Genomic DNA, 21,659 nt, shown 5'->3' on the forward strand with positions numbered 1-21,659 from the left:
AATAAAATACAAGACTGAAAGAAAAGCATACTGGGGCAGACTTTGAAAATTTATTGTACTAGAAAGTGTGAATAAATTTTTTCATATGTAGGTACAGAGCAACTCTGAATATATCTAAAACTTCAGATGCACCATTAAAAATGCTAATAACTGACCATGTCATTTTAATAAAAATCTGCCACTATCTTCTCAGACACTACAAGAAAAATCTCATCATAGCTGCAAAATTCTTATTTTTCAGAATTAATATTTCAGAGATCAGACAGTAAGAGCCATAATCTGGGAACTTATTTTTTCACAGTGAATTTCCCTTTCCAGTTCATCAATGGCCTGAATTGTTTAACTTGTATTTCCATTTATGTCTTGTTCAAAAAGCAGAGCATCTCATGATGAGTGCTTTTTATGTCTAAGGGACTGCATTTAAAATGGGGAAGTCAATGACTGAATTCTAATCGTCTTGGGGGGGGGGGGGGAACGGAAAATGTAGACTAGTATACTCTATTTTTTGCATTGCATCATAGGCATGTAGTCAAAAAGATTCTTGTTAAATGAATCCTTATGGTAAATTTAGATTCTGATTTACAGAGAGTTTCTGACATACAAAGGGTTCATTGGGTGATGCAAACTGAGCACAGTAACCTAAATCCAAATCAAGAGCAGAAAACATACATAAATGCTCCTTTTTAAGCACATTTGGCTAAAAATAGGTCAGTAACTTCTTGAAAAATGTAGCAGAAGAAGTATTGGTGTGCTGAGTACAGTGAGAGTTTATTCTAGATTTAAGTATATTTTAAAAGTACCCATCTTTGAAATCCTAGATGAACTGCCCATCAGAAAAGGAGAATATATAGCAGGTCCTAAATGATCATGAAAGCCTTGGCATGAAATCATGCAGTGCTCTCATAAGCAAACAATATAATAAATACTGGCTAATTAATTAACCATAAAGCACTAATAAATGGCTTATGTTGCACCACTATTAACATATTTCAAGTAAACAGTTTGGAAGAATTGGCCATGTGTGTTTACAGAAATAACTGCAAATGAAATATTTTGTATAAGTACTGTTTAGCCACATGGGAAGGGCTGCTAAACAGCACTTTATTTATTTATTTATTTGTTTATTCATTCATTCATTCATTCATTCATTCATTCATTCATTCATTCATTTGAATGTCATGTACTTAGAATAGTAGTATGTTAACGGAATTTTCACACTAGTTGCAAATGGCTAAATCAATATCTGGTTTCATAATCTAGGTTTTGAGTACATAGATTTAGTCACGTTACTGAAATGGTGCTTAACTACAATACAAAACAATAAAAGTATTGTCCTTGTTGGTGGAGCATATATTGACAGCTGCATCTTTCAAAAGTGAGTTTCAGTTCGGCTTACAGGCCCCAATAGGAAGTGCTTTGTCATTCTGCAATTTTTTTACACTGTCCGTAGAATGGTAAAAATGCATTAGGTACATTACACTTGCATAACAAATGCATTAAATAAATTAACATCTTAAAATTTTAAAGAAGCTGTATTGGTAATATTCCAAGAAAATAGGGTTTCCTGAGAGTACTGGTTGCATTCTGATCCCATTGTAGTTACCAAGAGTAGCTTTGTAAATAAAAAATATTGTGGGAACTCCAACTTTTTAAGAAATATTCAAGCCCTAATAACATTACTTAGCTTGAACTTTTCACTTCATCATCAGAATTGACCCTAGTCTAAAGCTGGAGGAGATATTGTTATATGTCAAGTTTCTACAAAATTGATTAAGTGAATGGGAAGAAATTTTGGATTGAAGATGGTAAGATTATTACATTTTGCTAGATCATGTTAGATTTTCTTTTAATATAAGGGAAAATGAAAGTAATCAGGCAAGGAAAGGTTGTTTTTTTTGCATGGAGCTACATTTTTTGAAAGGCTAAATGGATGAGGATGCATTAAAATGCATTTTTATCTTCCCAAGACTTTTCAATTTATGAAATGTTCAACTTTTCAACCCAAACCATACTCATATTTGGAGCATCTTCCCCATCCCCCAGTCCTAACTGTATTTATTGGAATAATTAGCAGAGTACTGTGTGTTAAGCTCATTTGGAGCAAGTCTCTGGTTCTTTAATGTGGACTTTTTAAGTTTGGGGGTGATGATGGTTTTAGATTTTGCATTTGGATATTTTTCCATGGCACTTGAATTGATGGAAGTCTACAGGTAAGAAAAGGTTTTTCTGGCACAGAGACATTTGTCTGTACTGACATTCTTTTTTTTATCTTCTTGCTTTAGATTTGTAAGATCAAATGATGCTGTATCTGTGCCTTTACAGCAGTGTACCTATGTTTAAACAAGGCTAAATGTCAGCTCTTGGAAGCTAGGATAGTGTCTTTGTCTGCTTATCTATCACTATCCCATTTAGGTCTCAGTGGAATGCCTACATTCACCCTTATTATAACGTTCTTTTCACGTGAGTGTAGTTAAAACATTGCACAATCATTTTGTAAAAATGGTTTATATAACATTATTAATATTATTTATTTAGCTTCTGTTTCTTGTAAGAGTTTTTAGGCAATGACAGAATTTTCTGTTTTCTATAATATGCTGGTTTTGGATGCTTGCCAAGTAGCAAATGGTATACTGCTAACAGAGTGAGTTTTTCAAAATAGACCACTGGCAAATCTACTTGTACTTAAAACTAAGTAGCTTTTGTATAACAGCAAAATTAGTTCCTTGATTTGCCTTCCTTACAGTTTCTTCTTTCTCTTGCAGACTGTGATTTAATTTAGAGGCCATAGAAGAAATAGTGATACCTTCTGAGAAAAACATTTTACGTGCAAGATGAAGAGAGGTATCTGCCTCTGGAATGATTTTCTTCTTAACCATCTCTGGGAGATATCTGACTTCATCTGTTGTAGTGATAAATGTCTGGAAAAACATATCTCTGAAATGTACGTGTAAGAGTAAGATGTTGCTATTTGGAATATTACTTTTACTTAACTAGATTTTGTCTTGAGCTGCCTGGTTCTGGGAATCCAAGCCTTGTCTTATTCTCAGGAGACATGACTCTAGTTAACTTGTCTGAATTGTTATAATTATTCTTAGCAGAACACACATTGCCACTGTTATTTGCAGTGCTGAATTAGTATCTAAAGCAAAAGCAATAAACAGAGCAGAACCTGAGACAGAAACTGAGAACTGAAAGAGAAATCCATATTTGAATAAAAGATGTAGAAAAATAGAATTTGCAGAAAAGCAGAGAGAACAGTACAGAGTATGCAGAAGTGGAAATAAGGAGATGAAGTTGAATGCTTAAATGTTGTCTCTTTAGATGGATAAGTGAGCAAGAGATTTTAGCAGACATGTTCCATGTTAACGTGATGTCTGTTGCAGTTATACTAATTTTATAATCCTCAAATAAAAAGTACAGAATCAAAGAATGAACATGTCATACCTATGGAAGACTGAAAAGAAAAAAATATTGCATTACCTACACATGTCCAGCAGGTATCCATTCTTTATCCAGCAGAACGAAATACCCTTAGGAAAACATCATGTGAAACCCAGCAGCAAATATTCACTAAAGAAAACTAACGTATATAACTGAAAGAGGTTACTTTTTCTTTTGAAAAAGAGAGCATATTTTCCAAAAGAAAAATATTTTTAGCTTTAGTTTTTTTTAGACAAGTCCCTAACAGAAGACTTCAAATTCATTTAAGAAAATTATTATTTTTAAAGGTTGATTTGAGTTATCATTTAAAGATATTAATTGTGGTCTCAGTAGAAATATTTGTTCAGTTGCACATTAGTTTGCCCTCCAGCAACACAAGTTTAACTTACCACCTTTCTAGAGGCAGTGACAAAATATGTATCTCTTAGTCCCAAAGTGACTATCCCCCTCAGCAGCAAAGGAATCCTTCTCAATAATACTATTTTTTCTGTATTTGTGCTAATAATATTAATCATTGTTTCTTATCTCTTCATACACTGAGGAATAGATAACTTCCGTCTCACGTCTGAAGTCCTTGTTTATCATTCCCTTGCTATTCTTTTCCCCTTCAGCTATATCAGATAATTGTTTAAAACATTATTTTGCCCGCTAGACCTGAATGCATGTGCTCAGTATAGCTTGGGACCAAAGAACTCTGGTTCCTTAGGGCTGATTGCATCTTCTGAGAACATGAAAAAAAAAAAAAAAGAAAAAGAAAAAGTAGAGTAGACAAAGAGGTTTTAAGCCAGTTCATGTATTCTTTGGTAATGCTTTTTTTCTATTTTAGTGACTTGTTTAAACAATTTGAACATGCTTAACAGGACTGTGCCTACAACTTGAGTTAGAATGCTTGCATAGCTTTCATGTTTTACATATATCAGACTATAATGTTATTAAGTTAAAATGTTAAATTGAGTTAAAATGTCAATAGGTTAAACCAGTGAACATTCTGTAGACTGTAATTCCCAGAAAGAAATAGTAAGGAGCAAGTAAATCGTGTGATTTAGTAAGTACATAGGAAAGAATTACAGAGACTAGAAATTCTGGTGAAAAAAAGAAAAAGAAAAAAAAAAGAGAGGAAAAAGAAGGAAAAAAAAGGAAAAGGAAAAGGAAAAGGAAAAGGAAAAGGAAAAGGAAAAGGAAAAGGAAAAGGAAAAGGAAAAGGAAAAGGAAAAGGAAAAGGAAAAGGAAAAGGAAAAGGAAAAGGAAAAGGAAAAGGAAAAGGAAAAGGAAAAGGAAAAAGAAGGGCTCTGAGACAATGTACAGTCCATGTGAAGGTAGATGAAATCAGAGAGTATCTGTCTCAGGGCACTGTCTTGTTAGTATCTATGTACAAATAAAACTCCACACTACTGAACAACAATCTTAATTCTTCTCATCCCTTAGAATACTCCTCTGAAAGTACACTGAGAGTATATTTATTTATAGTTATATTTTATGAACCTAAACACAAACTGACAGTAATGAGCAATTGGTGTCACTGAATCCATTTTAATGTAAATTACCATATTCAGAAAGCTGTAAGGGTAGTTAATGAACCTTACTGATGTTCTTGTTAGAAATGCCTGACTTAGACTCTGATCTCCTCTTTAAGACTTGATAATGATCACTGCTTCATAGTTTAATATGTTTATTTTTCCCTTCGTGGTACTGTAATTAAAATATTAACCCTCTCTCTCTCTCTCTTTCTCTTTCTCTCCTCTCTCTCTCAAAGCATCTAGCAAACTGGCTTGTATAAGTAAATATCTTTAGGTTTAAGTTTTATTTCCTGTGCCCAAATCTGCCTTTGTGAATTTAGTTAGATCAAAATGGTCTCCTGCCATAACACAGAAAATTCTAACAGTTTCTCCAGTTTTTCCAATATAAGAATAAAAATCAGCTGCTCATAGTAAATAAAACTATTTAAGCCTTTTTGTTTCAGAGCAAGTTTAAGTAAAAATCAGGTAAAATTAGATAAAATTAGAACTGAATCACTATGAAAAGTAATTGAAAAGTAATGAAAAAATAATTACATATAGACCATAATGTGTGATATAACTATCATGATATCATGATATGGGGTATAACGATGTGCACATTCCAGTTGTGAAATAACTTACTGTACATTCACCTCTCAATTCCAAAGGCAGTGTTTTCCTCTTAAGTGGACAGTGGCTCAACATTTTGAGAGTCTGGGATATCTTCCAATTTCAATCGCTATTCTGAAGAAAATAATCATAGCATCACAGAATGGGTTGGGTTGAAAAGGACCATAGTGATCATGAGTTTCAACCCCCTGCTATGTGCAGGGTCGCCAACCACCAGACCAGGCTGCCCAGAGCCACATCCAGCCTGGCCTTGTATGTCTCCAGGGATGGGGCATCCACAACCTTGCTGGACAATTTGTTATCTCTTTTCAGTTATCCCTGACAGGGATATAATGCTAAAGATCTCTTTACTGGTGCTTTTTGAGATGTAGAAGTAGCAGTATGTGAAAGCTGCTAAGACATGAAGAAATGCATAAACATATGTTAAGGGCATAATAAACCCTGGACTTAACTAGGATGCTGCCTGCATGCATTCCCCTCCACACTGCTGCTCTAGAATATTTGGGCAAAGAACCAAAAACTAAGATTCATGTTAACATACCTTTAAGCTATGTTTTTGCAATTACAATGTGAACATGATCCCAATTATAAATAAATGTGTTTTTCAGCATAAGGAAAATCTGTTGATAAACACTGATAAAAGCTTTTCTAAAAAAACGCAGACTTGAGGTTCAGATTAAAGCTTGGACGAGGTGGGGAGGAATAGCTTGTGTGAAAGTTTTTAATTGCTTTTGTAGTCAGAGTGCATTGCAGTTCTTGATTATTTATCACACTTCTCTGTGTACCTGTGCTTCCTCAGATTTGTTTTCAACTACCAGACGACATAGTGAGAGCGTGATTCTCTCTTCACCCCTTCCTCCCACTCTGGAGTGCTCATCTCCTTTTATTTTAAGCAATGTGGGGCGGAAGGATTAGCTATGCTATGGGAGGTTCCATACCAGTCCTAGCTGAAGGAGTCTCCTCTGCTATGTGGGCTGCAGGGAAGAGCAAGTTTCACATTCCTCTTTGTCCACAACTCAGCAGAAAGCTCTGAATTTGCAAAGAAACCAAATTAACATTTCATTTCTTTGGAAAGCTAGTGTGCACTGAGGTATTTTTTAACATAGCAAGCCATTCATCATCATCTGTCCTTCCATCTGCAAACCTGTCACCCAGGGCAGGGCTTTAATAGAGGATAAATAGGTCACATAGGTCTATGGTTCAGAAAACTAAAGCTTCCTGCACAAGGATCAGGGAGAATTTTGTACAGCATCTATGCCTTGAGACATCAGTAGGTCTAATAAACTAAACTATTTTCTTCAGCAGAGAAAAAGAATACAGAAGCAGAGTCAGCTCTGCAATAACTCAGTATCATGTGTTCCATATTTCTTTTCCTGGACAACTTTTATTCTTGCAGGTAGATGTGGTTAATATTGTTTCTTATTTGTATTCAAATTAAAACTAAAACAGCTGAATTGAATCTGCCAGAAAATACTTTTTCATTCTTTTCTCTTCCCATTCAAACACTGGAGCTTATCTTTGAAATCAGCACCCTCTTTGATTTCTGTTCATTTAGATGAGTATTTTATAACTGAGGTTAATTGAGGACATGGACTATGGTTGACTCAAGTACTGCTTTAATAAGATAATATTTATTAAATTGATTAAAGAACTGTTTGTCCCCAAAATCAACTATGCAAAATCAACTATGATAATGTTTTTTGTGGCATTAGAAATGGATTAAGATGCATTCAGCCAAATTAAACATTTTGTACAAGTGCTGCTTGTGGAGAGTATGGCACTGTTGTTTTTAACATCTGTCACTTTTTGCCCACATTGGTGCACACAGGAAGGCAGCAAGTGCAGAATGTCATTTACTCACCAGGGTTCATTGTCCTGCACTGGCCTTTCCTCCTGACATCTGCTCAGTATCTAACAACATGGCAGGGCATCAGCAGTGGGAAATAGGGCTGTCCACAGAGCAGGTGGGTGGCTGGCACGTCTATATGCCAGAGCTGTTGGGAAGACCTCCACGAGGATACTCTTTCCTGCCTTCGTTATCCAGCACTGTTTGGAACTTAAAATCAATGTGAGAACAGGAGTTTTTCATTGCTGCTAAGTTCCTGTACAGAACTGGTGTGAAGAAGAACAGAAGTGTTTCTTAAAAGAAGGAAGTAAGAGCCAAGAGCAATGAAAAGCTCTTGCTTAGGATGAATTGAGGCAGCTCTGCTTTCCTCATTTCCTATTCTTCCAGTTCTCCTTGTGCAACCTGTTCTTACGCAGGGGCTTTCCTTGGTTTTAAGTTTTCACAGCTTTATAGAAAGCCACATGTTTTGTCCCACAAAAAGGGGCAAAGGATTATTTCAAAATGAAAAAAGCAGCCATAATTGCTCACTTTCACGATAAACAAACAAACAAACAAACAAACAAACAAATAGATAGATAGATAGATAGATAGATAGATAAAATAATGACAACATAAAATAATAGAAAATAAATAAAATAACAATACTAAAGTGATGTGGTTTAACCCTGAAGGCAGTTCATCACCATATCTCACTCCCCCACATCCCAGTGGGATGGAGGAGAGAATCAGGAAAAAATAAAAAGCAGAAAAGCAGAACCCAAAAATAGAAGTTAAAAAAAATATATTTACCAAGAAAGAAAAAAAAAAGAGATAAATAATAGTAAAGATAACTATATATACTTACAAAACAAGTGATCCAGAATACAATTGCTCACCACCAACGAACAGATGCTCAGCCAGTCCCCGAGCAGCAGCTGCCCCTCCAGCCAACTCCCCTCAGTTTTATAGTTTTTTTCACATGACATCGTATGCTACGTAATATCCCCTAGGCCAGTTTAGGTCAGCTGTCCTGGTTCTCTCCCCACCAAGCTCCTTGTGTCCCTCAGCTCTCCTCATTGGAAGGACAGTACAAGAAGCTGAGAAACCAAAATGTTCCTTGTGCTGTTCAGCAGCAACGAAAACATGAAGAAAATCGACTCTATGCTAGCTGAAATCAGGACATCATAAATTTAAAGACAAGCCAAATAATAGATTTTTTATAGTTACTTCATGCAAAGAAGGATGGATTTTTTTTGGAAGTTTTAGGTGCTGTTAATGGTAAAATTTTATTTAGAAACATAGTTCTGCAATAGTAGAGAGAAAAGACACCAGAATCTGAAATGGTAATCAAGGAATTTTTTAATATGACTAGGAGCTATTGTGAGTTTCTCAGCCAAACAAAAAATTAGAAGAATTTTACTTTCTACATTTCAAATATTTTCTTGATTAAAAGGAGAGCTTTTAATCTACTTTCTCTAAAAAAAATCTAGGGAGAAGAGCCATGGGATTTTGACATTGAGAAATGGTAAAAATTGTTTGATCAATACCTAATTGAAGGTCGGCAGGCATCTTTCTAAAACAAGTACGTTGTGCATCCGTTATTCTTTGTAGCATTTAGGAAGTGGAGAACACTAGTATTTCCAGCCAAACTTCTCAAAATGTACTTGTAGTATTAGTGGTACACACCAAACTGCAGTCTAATTTTCTGACAAGATGAGGCCACAGATGAGATTCCTCCCTGTCTGTCCCAGTCAGGATACACACACACACAATCTCCCCATACTGCAGTGTATATTCCCAAATTGCTCAAAGAACAGATTTCTTGAGATGAACTGGTATATGAATCACTAGGGCATCACTTCTTGGCAAGTGACAATTGCTTTTTGAATAAATAAATGTATCAATGCTAAAACTTTGTAGCCAATGCAAGTATTTCAAAAATGCTGCAATATTATAAACATAATTAGTTAGGCAGAGAGTGTGAAACAATGTTTTAAAGTATCTGCCATATTTTTTCCACACTTGGTTCCTTTTTTTCCCAATATGACACTCTCTTTGCCACCTGTTTTAAAATTCTTCTATTTCTCCTTTGCTACTTTTCATATCTAGTATTCTTCTGTGCCCTTCTACTGAAACACAAATGACTCAGGAAAATTGGCAGCACATGCTGGATTGACATATCTGTCCAAAATGTAAAACTCCTTGACTTTAAGAGGTGCAACACTTGAAGTTCAAAGAGCCACAGCTAACTCACCATCGAATGTAGAGCTATACTATCATTGCTAACCTTCCTCCTTGTTTTATTGTATAGTTTTTTTAGTATTGTTTTATTGTATAGTGTTTCAGTGCAGATGTGGAAGCCCAGAGCATGAGCTGGTAAGTAAGCTTCCACTCCGCATTTATTCTGCTTACATACCTATTAAACAACTAGTTTTTTTGAAGCACTCATATCTATCAGACTTGGCTCTGCTGGAAAAGTCATGAGCTTACAATGTCCATATAGGCTTTAAAATACCTCTAATGTAACATGTTCATTCACTTGGATTCTCATTGTGTTATCTTATGTTGGAATAAATCTTTGTAGACTGTTCTCTGTTTCCCAAGATGCTTAAATTAAATAAAAATAGAGATTTTTAACTCCAACCATTTTTACATCTGCATTTCTGTGGAACACATATGAAACATGCTCATTAGTTACAGGAACTAATTTAAATGATAATGTTTTCAAATGGACAACATCAAATAAACCTGGGAGGAAACAACACTGCAACATGGCCAACAAGCTATGAAGTGCAGCTGAGTGTGAAGATGATTATCAAGAGAGAGGGTTTGTGAGTATTGGGCAATCCACATTGGGATGATAATGTAATTTTCTCATGTGGTATGCCAGATTACTTTTCCCTTAGCTCTGCTCTTGTTGATGCCTTTCAGCAATATTATCTATTTGGTGCACTCAATTCCTGAGCCATTTCTGGCTACTGCAAAGATTGTCAAACTACTTATGTGTACATATGAACATGCACACATACTAGTAATAATGTTCTTAGTTGCTTTTAGATGTTCACCAAATAGAGAATAGTCATTAATTTGTTTCGTCAAGCAGAGGTCACTAAACCGCTTGTAAACCATGTGAAGGGTAATTAATCTTTTCTCTCTTGGTAGCAAATATATAAATATTACTACATTGCTTAATCAAAAGAACCTTCATTGTACTTGTCATTTTTTTTAAGTTTAATTTATTTGTAGAGTGTACTTAATGACTGGACAATTAAGGGGATCTATTTATTTACAGTACATGATCTCTGCAATACCATGTTTTGTAGCCAAGGTAAAGACATCACAAAACAGTACAAAAACCTTTCAGTATAGGATTATTTTTTTTTTTCTTGAATTATGTTTCTGTGGGATCTTATATTGGAATGTTAACCTAACTCATAATTTAAGTATTTGTACTTAACAATAAACATTTTTACTTTCTATCAGAGAAACAGGTGTCTGAAAGTACCTGGATTTATTCACCTCTTTTCATCTGATGAGCTCTTTAAGATTTTTGTGTCCAATTAGAATTAGAAATAATTCTTGCTAAATTAATATTACAGACTTGCAAGAAGGGGTTTCTGTATTCTTAATAGCTCATGCCAGAGTTGGAGAATGGTGTGGATTTGCAGAGTAATCATGTCTTTTTGCAGTAACTTGGCCTAAGGAATGTAGAAATAAAGGCAATAGGTACATGATGACATTACAGCTTAGATTTTTTAACTTTTTTTCCACATACATTCTGAGATCACAACCATTAGCAAGAGTGCAATTATAAGTAATGTACTCAAGGCCAATTCCAAACTACTTATGCTGTAATCCTTATGGGGTAGCCACATGAAAGGAAACAATTTTTAACCCAAGTTAGAATTAAGTTAGAGATGTGTTGCGAGGTATAGGACATAGTGAGTTTGGTACCCTACACCTTGCTGACTTATTAGAAAGAAAATGTAACCATGCAAGAGCAGTAGATGCCAAGTTAGACTAGGGACAGAAAGCAATTTTGCCTTTGTTTGCTCTTCAGTTATCCCCTAGGAGGGAGCTTCCTCACCAGTGCACTTGGTTACTTGCACCATCTAGCACACATAGGATTCCACCTTTCATGGAAAAGCTCATCCCTAAAGAAACTATGTGGATCTTGTATGCACAGACAGTATGAGATTCAGTTCATGGCCAGTGAAGATTAGTCTGACATCGCATGGTCAGTCAAAGATAAAATCAGCTGTTCCTTGCCATTAATAAGACATATTACTATTTTTCTAGTTAACTGCATAGTTAGGGATATATTTTTTTAATATATTATTCAAAAATATTAAAAATACTTCCACATTCATATTGATACATTTGAAAAGGAATTGCTTACAGTTCTTGCCATTCTGTATTTGTTTCACGGGGACACAGCCTGGTATTATAGGGTTTTGGCACCAAAATGTTAAAAAAGACATTTTTAATAGTGTTGTGATATATCTCCCAAACTGTGTAATTGCACTGATTGCACACAACAACATGGAATTATAAATGATATACTAGGTACATAAACTGTAAGCATCTAACTTTACATTTTAGAATCTTTTTCCACATAAACCATGATAAACCTTATTTTTTTCTTCTTTTTTTCTTCTGCCTGGATAAGACGATTGAATTCTGTTGTTCTTTTAGAGCAGGTTCAAAGAACAGATGAGTCAAAACATAGTCTGATTAGTATAGTTTAGAATTCCAAGAGCATAAATAGTTCTTACTAGCAATAACTTGATCTTAAAAATATTGGTATCTTTAATGAATTAAGTGAATCTCCAGGACACCAGTCATACAGAGGTATACTTGACCAAGGCACACAGGGATCAGTTTGAAAAATTTTACCAATTATAATCCTGAATGTTTAAGCAGTTAAGTTAGTATAGGTAATGCAAGATATCACATCTAATACAAAAGTTTGCAGTGAAGAAAACAAACATTGAGGAGGGCACTGCTATTTATTATCTCTTTGGTTCCTTTTTGTGTATAGCCTTGCTGCCTGCACAGACCATCTGAAAATATTTTTGCAAACCCTGAATTTTACCTTAGATACAACACCAATGTGTACACAAACACATACTTCAGTGTGTAAGCTTAGCTTGTTGCTCAGTAACTCTTACTCTCTGGGGACCAGTGGTTACTTATGCATACCGCTAGGGATTTCATTTCTTGATTTTTAAGGAGAGATGTCTCTTTTTTTCTTTTTTCCTTTTGTTTTTGTTTTTGCATTTACTGAGATCAGAACTTACTCGGCAGTTCAAAGCATTTTTAATTTTGAACTTTCAGTTCCTGCAGAGGTATGTCAGAAGTGTACCACTCTGGATCTAGCATTAAGAGGAACTATGTATGTTTTAAAAATACTTTTTTTTTCATTAAGAATTAAATTGTTGTTGTTTTGTTCCTTTAGTGAAGTCTAAAACTACTAGCAGACTGTGCAGGTCATATTTTCCGTGTTAACTCTTCTGGGGGTGACAGGGCAATAATGCTTGCTCTGTATTGCTCAGTGATAGATGGTTTCAGTTCATTAGGCAGAATCCCTTTATTCCAAGCACTGCAAACCAAAGAAAGTCAGCCTTCAATTGCTATGGAGATGTTTGTTCATCTTGTTCCTCATTCATTCTGACTGTGAAAAATAAGTCTGCTTGAGAGCACACAGCAGTGTAATTGACTCTGTGGAGCAGCTGTCATAGGGCTTTTGCTATAAGAAATCATATTAGCCTTCCTTTTAAACTTGTTCAAGGTAATAAGTCATTGTTGACACTCACAATTCATGCAATAAAATATCTTAAAAAAAAAAAACACCACAATATGGAACTTGGCAAATAATAAATATCAAATGTTTGTCTTCCAAATTATGTCCTTCCTTAGAAGTGACTTACAAAGGGTAGGAAGGAATGTTAATTTCTACTTTTTATTCCTCTTTAATTTTTATAGCCTACATAAAAATTGGCAAGAAGCTGCAAGAAGGCCTTTTTTCTTCCTAAGCAGATTCAAGCATGAATGACTAGAAACAATTTTGTTACTATTATTTTAATGTCGAAATAGATGTAGTGTTTTTCTCTGGCAACCATTACCTGTGCTGACCAAAAAAAAGGCCACTCTCTGGAAACACTAATCCTTCCAGGGACTAAATGCATGACATTTTAGTCACATGATTCTAAATTACCATCACAGTAATTTTTATACACCTCTAGGCATGTTTATTCTGAGGTGTGGAGGTAAGGACTTCAGTGAAACACGCTCTTCAGAAACTTAGAAGACTCTCCATTACAATCCGAGGTCTTGGTGTAACCCAAATTTTCCTAACAATTCATTCAGCTGAGAAACTTGTTTCCACAAACAGTATTAAACCAGAAGAAGCCAACTTGGATTAGCGTCACCAAAATATCTGCTCCCTTTGGTATAGACTTCAGAATACTTCTTCAGTAAGAGAAACTGACATCATAAATGCTTTTTCTCAACAATCCAAGATGTTTAAATTCTCTTGTCTCAGTCTCAGAGTGGCTTGTGTAAGTGATAAAAAACAAACAGCTGAGACAGTGGAAAGATAAAGCTTCTATTTTCTGAAAATATACAGAAGACAGTGGGGAAAAAAAAATGGCTTATATTAATGATCTTCGGAAGACATTGTAAGGGTTAAGGAAGGCATTGTGGAATATTTTCAGGATATAACTGCAAATAAATATTGCTTAAAATATGTCAGAGATAGAAACTCTGTCTGATCTAAAATCAAGCAGTTTTTGTGTCTCCAAATATGTGCTTCTCATAACAACTCAGCTTTTGCTTTTATTTCCAGCTTGCCAGCTGTATCTCATAATCAAGCCAAGCCACAGGGGCTGGCTTCATGTTTGTACTGAATCCAGCTACAGTGTAGGAAAAAGTCATAGGGTTCAATGAATCTAATTATATCCTTGTACTTGCTTGTTGTCATGGTCAAACATAAGGTTAAGTAGGACTAAATTGTAATGTGGATGTCTAAAACTGAAAAGATTTATTCTGTTTAGAGCTGGTCATTGTCAACGAAACCAATTTAACTTGCTGTTTTATGTAGTCCAGCACAGTAACATCTTACATTAAGTGTCTGCCTGGATGAAATGGAAACTAATAGCCTATTAGTACTGTGACATCTAAACCCCAAGAGGAGCATAATTTTTATTTTGTTCATTTGGTTAGCCTAATTTACATCAAAATTTAATTGTGAATAATTAACATTTTCTATAAACAGTTTTGATGATCCTCATATTTTGTTCAAATTAGGTAAACAAACACGTGCACATCCACACACATAATTGTCCTTGTTTCTTAAAGTTTCCAGTGTTTCAGGTCTGTGTTGTAATGTCCCTTTGACAGTATGGTGTTGTAGCTGATTTAAACACTATAACTTTCTTTTGGCTGCACCTTCTAAAAATACTTTTGACACCAGTTTACTATGTTTAGGATTGTAAAAAGGGTGGAGTGAAAAGTCTAATTCTACCCATTATAACATTGCCTCCTGGTTTATACTATTTTAGAAGTGAAATAACACTTAAGATCAAATAAGATCTGGAAGATCATTCTGTAACCTTCAGATTACTGCTGGGTGACTTCTGCAGAAAAGGAATTACCAATGCATTAAATTTGAATTAGCTTTGAGAAATCATGCAGATGTATGCACAGAATGTTACCGCAGTGCTGTCTCCAAGGCACAGCAGAACTGCCTTTATGCAGTTTTAAAGAATTGCTTGACTGACCCTTAAATTGCACACATGATGAAACTGAGCAAAAACCTTTACTTAAATATAAAGCAGTAATAATAAAAATCAAGCTTGCATACACATATACACAAAGGAAATGTAGCTTTGAGTGCTGTCTTTCAGGGAAATCTGACCACAAACTGCCTGCTGCTGAGTGGGCCATTTGGGCTCAGACATTTTGTATTGGAGAGCACTACTGCACATACTGCAGAAGTGTCACTTAGACTAATGATTATGAATTATGCAGAAGGTCACATCCTCTTAGTTACAAGTAATTTCCACAGTTTCCCTCTAGACTGCCTAGCCTAGTTCCATTTTTTCCCTTTTACTGCTGCTAGCAAATAGCACACAGAATGAATGCCAAGACCTTCATTTATTGACATTTTATTTTTCTCCCATAACTTCAAGCTGATAAAATGACTGAACAGTCAGAGGGAGGAAAGGGAGCCAGCTGCTGTTGGTGGATTAGGAAAAAGCTCCTTTCAGTTCAGTAGGTCATTTAGCAAAGTAGGACAGAAGAAAGCTGTTGCAATTGCATATTTTGCTGAAGACTTTAGATTCCAAGCACCTACACCAAAAACATCAATTTTTCACTTTCATAATTTGGGAAAACAGCTATATTCTGTCAAAAAGACTATAAAAACATTGCTTTTTTTGAAGCCATTAGCTTGATATCATCATGTGTGTGACCTTCCCCTTCTTAATACCAACCAGAAAATCTAGTGTGCAGTGAACAGGAGTGCCAGCATGGTTCATGGAGCTGCCTTGGAACAGGATCTGTGACACATATGGCAAATTCACTCTCCAAGCATAGCTGGGCATATCTTGCACATCTTTACAGTGGGAACACATCATGTTTGGAGAGCAGAAGCTAAGCTGTGGCAGCCAGAGAGGGCACAAAGTGCTTGAGTAGAGTGCCCAAGAAGCTGTTTACTGAGCAGGGAATTTGCTTTTCTCCCACTGACACTGGGGACAAGTGGGAAGACAGTTTCCAGCACTAAGAGGTTCCTTGGTCTCTAGCATGAGGAGTGAAAGTCCCTCCCTCATAGGCAATGAAGCAGGAACAGGACAATCAACCATAAGGATAATCTGCTTTTCTTAAAAGAAAAATTGTACTTTGAAGGCTTTGTTTAAAAATCAGTTATGTACCATAATGCATAGGTCATCCCCACACCACTATAAAAAGCTCCTCAAGCCTCATGGCTGCAATAATATTTTGTAAACATCTACTGCTCTTGTTTTCCATTACAACTCATAACAACTTGTTCAGGAGATGTAAATGTTTCACACTGTACCATGCACTCAGTACAGAAGAAAAAAGCAGTAAAAATTTCCCATCATTTTCCTCTTTGTTAACATGTGGCCATGTTTAATATTGATGCCTGGAAACAAAATGATTCATAACACTTTAGACAAAAGTTCTTTTCTGCAAGGCTGTTAAGACGCCTAAAAAAGCAGCTATGTTTTATTTATAAAATACTTAAACTGTGTGTTGTGACAACATTTTTTACAAGAAATTAAATTTCAGCGAAGCAAGTCATTTGAATGGTTTCTAATCCTTATGCACAAATGAAAGTTGCCTCTTCAAATGGCAAATTTAGCAGTATATGCTCAAGAAAAATAAATTTGGACCTTCCTTGCAGATAGGAACCATCCCAGACATAAAGTTGAAGGCAATTGGTTTGAATAGCTCACATAAGACTAAGTGTCAGGACAGGACAAGACTGAGGCAGATTCTTAGCATGTCTGCCCAAAAATAAGAAATAAAGACTGATTACATCTTTGGAAACATCATCTGTACCTTTTTTAAGATACAACAGACACAATGATAAAAATGCTACTGTTGGATAACAGGCCATCTGTGACTAAGCTTCCAGTTTCTCTATACTTAGCAGAATACATATTCATTCAACCTATATTATTTTTGTTTTACTTGTTTTATATGCTTTGTGTTTCAGGGGTTGCATTCAAAGAAGTGTCCCACCTGATCTACCCATAACATTTACAACTAAGAGAGATAGATGGCAAAGACAAGAAATGCAAGAATATGTCAAAATACAAAAAAAAAAACTATTAGAAAGAATCAACCTGGAGAGCAAGCAACAAACTCATCTTTCTCTGTTTTTTGCATTTGAATCTGACAAACAGCCAGTTTCTTGCAGTTGTCATCTGGAAGTAAACCAGAAATTATGAACAAATTATGAAGTACTGATGGAGAAGCACAGTTAAATAACACAGCATAATATAGTGTTTTCCATAGGAGGGGTTTTTTCACTCAAAGAGTGGTGACGCACTGGAACAGGTTGCCCAAGGAGGTTGTGGATACCCTATCTCTGGAGGTATTCAAGGCCAGCCTGGAGGTGGCTCTGGGCAGCCTGGTCTGGTGGCAACCCTGCACATAGCAGGGGGCTTGAAACTAGATGAGCACTGTGGTCCTTCTCAACCCAGGCCATTCTATGATTCTATGACTCCAAGGTTTTGAGTAGCTATAAGTCTAGAACAGACAGTGTATAGGGAGAATAAAAAAGTCTATGTATGCCAAAGATCACTGTATGAGATTATTTTTTGTTTTAGCTGCTATTACTCCAGTGATTTAAAATATCTAAAGATGTAGAAAAACACTCCTCTAAATCCCATTGTTCATACCGATGGGGAGTCCTCTATCAGCACGACTCTTCCCATTTCCATTCTGTACCTTTTTTAACCAAAGAGATTATTCCTGGCTGAGCTTTGGATCTACTGAACAAGCAAACTACTGACTTGTTGAAAATATTGTATATTCAGGTTATGGATTGTTAAAGAACCCACATGAATGCATATAATGTGTTGAAAGAGATGGTGCAGTTATATTTTTTTCTAGTAAGACTGACAACAGTCAGTAAGCTTTGCCTCCCTAAGGACAGATGTTCTTTGTAAGTAAAAGATTTCTATTTTATGCATACCAACTTTCATTGATGCTATGTATGTATTTATGTACAAATTATGATTACTTTTAGTTGTTCCTAGGTGCTCCAACATGCTGATATGTGGTTCAAGGAAGTTGTTTCAAGTATCAGTATTTTGTTTCAAATCTGGAAGACAATCCATTTTTAAGTAAAAATAATAAGGTCCTTTATGGTAAAATACAGCATGTATGTATTTATATATAGATATATACAATGCCTAGTAAAAAGTTCTTTAATAAGAGAGTGGTGAGATGCTGGAACAGCCTGCCCATGGAGGTTGTAGATTCCCCATCCCTGGAGGATTTCAAGACCAGGTTGGATGGGGTCCTAGGCAGCCTGGTCTAGTACTGGGGGGTGGCCCTGCATGCAGCAGGGGGATTGGGATCTTGGTGATCGATCCTTGAGGTCCTTTCCAACCCAAGCCATTCTATGATTCTATGAAATACCTTAACAACTACTATTTATGTTGTTTGTGTACAATCAGGTCATTCTGCATATGGGATACTTTCCTTCAATAACAAAATGCGAAACTTGAAATGTGAAAAAAAAAGAGACATCACAATATTGAAAGAGTCTTGTTCCATCAACTTGACTACATCCTTTTTGATATTTATAAACAGTGGTGAGATTCCCTGTCTTCTTTTCTCCAGACTGAACAGTACCTGGTCTCTTAGACTTTCCTCATATGGTAGATGTTCCAGAAGTTCTCTTTTTTGAACTGAGGAACCCAGACATGGTCTGAATACTCCAGATGTGGCTTCACCAGGGTAGAGAAAGATCAGTTCCCTTACCCCGCTGACTATGCTCTTCTTGATGCATCCCAGGATACCATTTTTCTTCTTGGCCAAAATGGGCATGCTGACCAGGACCCCTAAGTTCTTTTCCTCACAGCTCTTTTCCGGCAGGTGATGATACAACACTTTCATTTTCTTGATGGCAGAAGAATTAACTGCATAGTGTAGCTGGTCTTTTTGATCCATAGCAGAAGATAAGCATTACAAGCTAACGTGGTTTCTAAATGTTTTCTGACTTCTCTGCTTGAAACCAAACATAGTGGTAATATCTAGATATCTGAAATACTCTTGAATGCTTCTGCCTATGACTGAGGCCGTTTTTTTGTTTGTTTGCTTGTTTGTTTGTTTGTTTTTCCCAGTAAGATTCAACTACAGGGAAACAAGAAATTCCAACCCATACTGAATGATAAAGTGGAACTGGACTTGGGCTCTGGGGCCTGAACTGCAGCTCCCACAAGGGTGGCTAAGCTGCCTTACATCTCTCAGGTCATGAGTTTCTGGCGCTATCAGGAGGATACCTCCTCCTTCCACACCTACAACTCCCCTGCCTGCCCTCAGCTGTGGCAGCCCTCCCACACTTCTGCACATGTTCCAAGGGTGCTTGTCTGCTCCATGGGAGGCCACGTTGGGGGCACTGCCAACTCCATGGGAGGCCATTTTGGGCACAGAGGAAGAGCAGCATTCCTAGGGTGCCTGCCAGGAGGCGGGCAAGCAGGTGGGTGAAGCAGCTGGAGTTCGGTCCCAGACAGCCAGCAGGTGGATGGAGCAGCAGGGGGGTAGCTCCAGACAGGCAGCAGGTGGGGAGGGCAGTGGGAGGGCAGCACCACTTTGTACTTGATGTTAATTGCACTTGCTGGAATCTTGCGTGGCTCCTAGGACTTCTTTAAAGTGATAATTATAAATGATACTTGCTTAGAGTTTGGAAATAGCATCCCTGAATGAGTGAAGAGCTTCAATGTGGTTAACTTGGAGTGGGAAGGAAGACAGCCTTCTGCCATTCTTAAGCTGTGAAACTTGAAGAGGATCTGACTGTGAGCAGATCCAAGAAAGCAGTTCTTTAATTTGCCCCAGTGCACCCACGCCTTTTAGGAAAAGCCCAAAGAGGCATTACAGTGCTGCTAGCTTCCTCAGTACTCTATTGTGTAGAGCTTTGCATTACGGTGTTTGCTCAGATGCCCAGATGTTTATAATTAATTTAGTCTGATTACTTCTAATTACTCCTTCCTATCTGCATTATCTTGTATTTGTCAGCTTCATATGCAAGTAGCCCTGCTGCCTATTCATTTAGTTTTGTAAGGTCCCTTTGGACCTTCTTAGCCTTCTCTAGTGATGACTAATCTAAATAATTGTGTTGTCTGCAAATTTTTTCCCACCTTTTTTTCCCAGAGCCTTAATAAAGAGAACAGTCTTATCCTAGTATAGGAACATGAAAAATCCCATGGCAAGCCACTCAAAATGCAAACTAACCATTAGACTCAATCTCTCTCACTCTCTCTTTTTTTTTTTTTTTTTTTTCCTTCTTTAATCTGTTACCTGATTTCTAATTCCTGACAGTATATAAATCCTTATGCCTTCACCATTTGAATTTCTCAAGTCTCTTATAAGATATTTTGTCAATGACTTTTTCAAAGCCAAAGTAAATGATATTTATAGCAACTACCTTATGGCTGTTCTCAAAGGGGTCTGCTAGATAAGAGGAATAGATTTTCCTTTCTAGTAGGTGATTTCCTGTAATGTGTCTTGTTGAGCTATTAGTTTTATGATTTTAATTATTTTTAATTGCTTCCTATTGGTTTTCCTGATTTGAATTAAGACACAGTATGTAACTCAGGATTTGGATTGTGTTGTTTTAATGGGAATTTTTTTTTTCTTGCTGATTGTTTTATTTTTTGAAGTGCATCTTTATGTGGCTTTCTGAAATTTGATCTACGGTTTGAGGCAAAAGTCTTACTCCTCAGTTCCACTTTCTGAGCCCTTCTCTTACCAGCAAAGCTATAGTTCTTGTGTCTTTTACCTTTTCTCTCCAGAAGAAAGTAGAAAGCAAAAGAGGAATTTAAATACATATAATATTTACTGTTTATGTTTGTCTGCTAGAGGAAAAATCTTCTCCTAGTTTGAAGAAATGGGAAGGCCCACAAGCTATATCAGATCTAAAAGGATGTCACTCTTCCAAATGTTCTTTATTATATATATATGACCTTCCAACATTAACTATTTTTCTGTATGGCACTGTTATCAAACAGAGAAGGAGCACTTTAACTAGTCTATGCTGTTGGCTACTTTCACAGCTGCATTACTTGATTTTTGTGGCTTTTGGCCCATATGGGAGTACAGTGAAATGTACAGAGCTTTCTGGGTGAGAGTTTCTCAAAGAGCAGGTTGCTGCATGTTCTATTTATAGAGCATAGTAAATGGGGAAAACTATTAGGATAAAGATACAGAGGAGGTAATGTACAGATACTATTTCTTTTTACCCTGAAAGAAAAGTGAATTCTACCTGTCCACTTCCCTCTGCCACTTAGTGCCCAAACACAAGGGCCTGAATAGTCAGTAATAAGGGGAACCTATAGCAGCTCTCAGAAAGGGCAAAACACAAGCCTTTTGCAGCTTTTCTTTCTAATCTTTCTTTCCTACTGCTCTTTCTCCCAGTTGTTAAGCTACAAAAAGACAATACGTTGCACAGCGGTGTTCCTAAAAGATGGAGAATTTGAGGGGGAAAAAAAAATGCTCATGTGGTTTCATCT

Source organism: Phasianus colchicus, chromosome Z, assembly GCF_987193195.1.
Source record: "Phasianus colchicus chromosome Z, bPhaCol1.hap1.1, whole genome shotgun sequence".
Lineage (NCBI taxonomy): Eukaryota > Metazoa > Chordata > Aves > Galliformes > Phasianidae > Phasianus > Phasianus colchicus.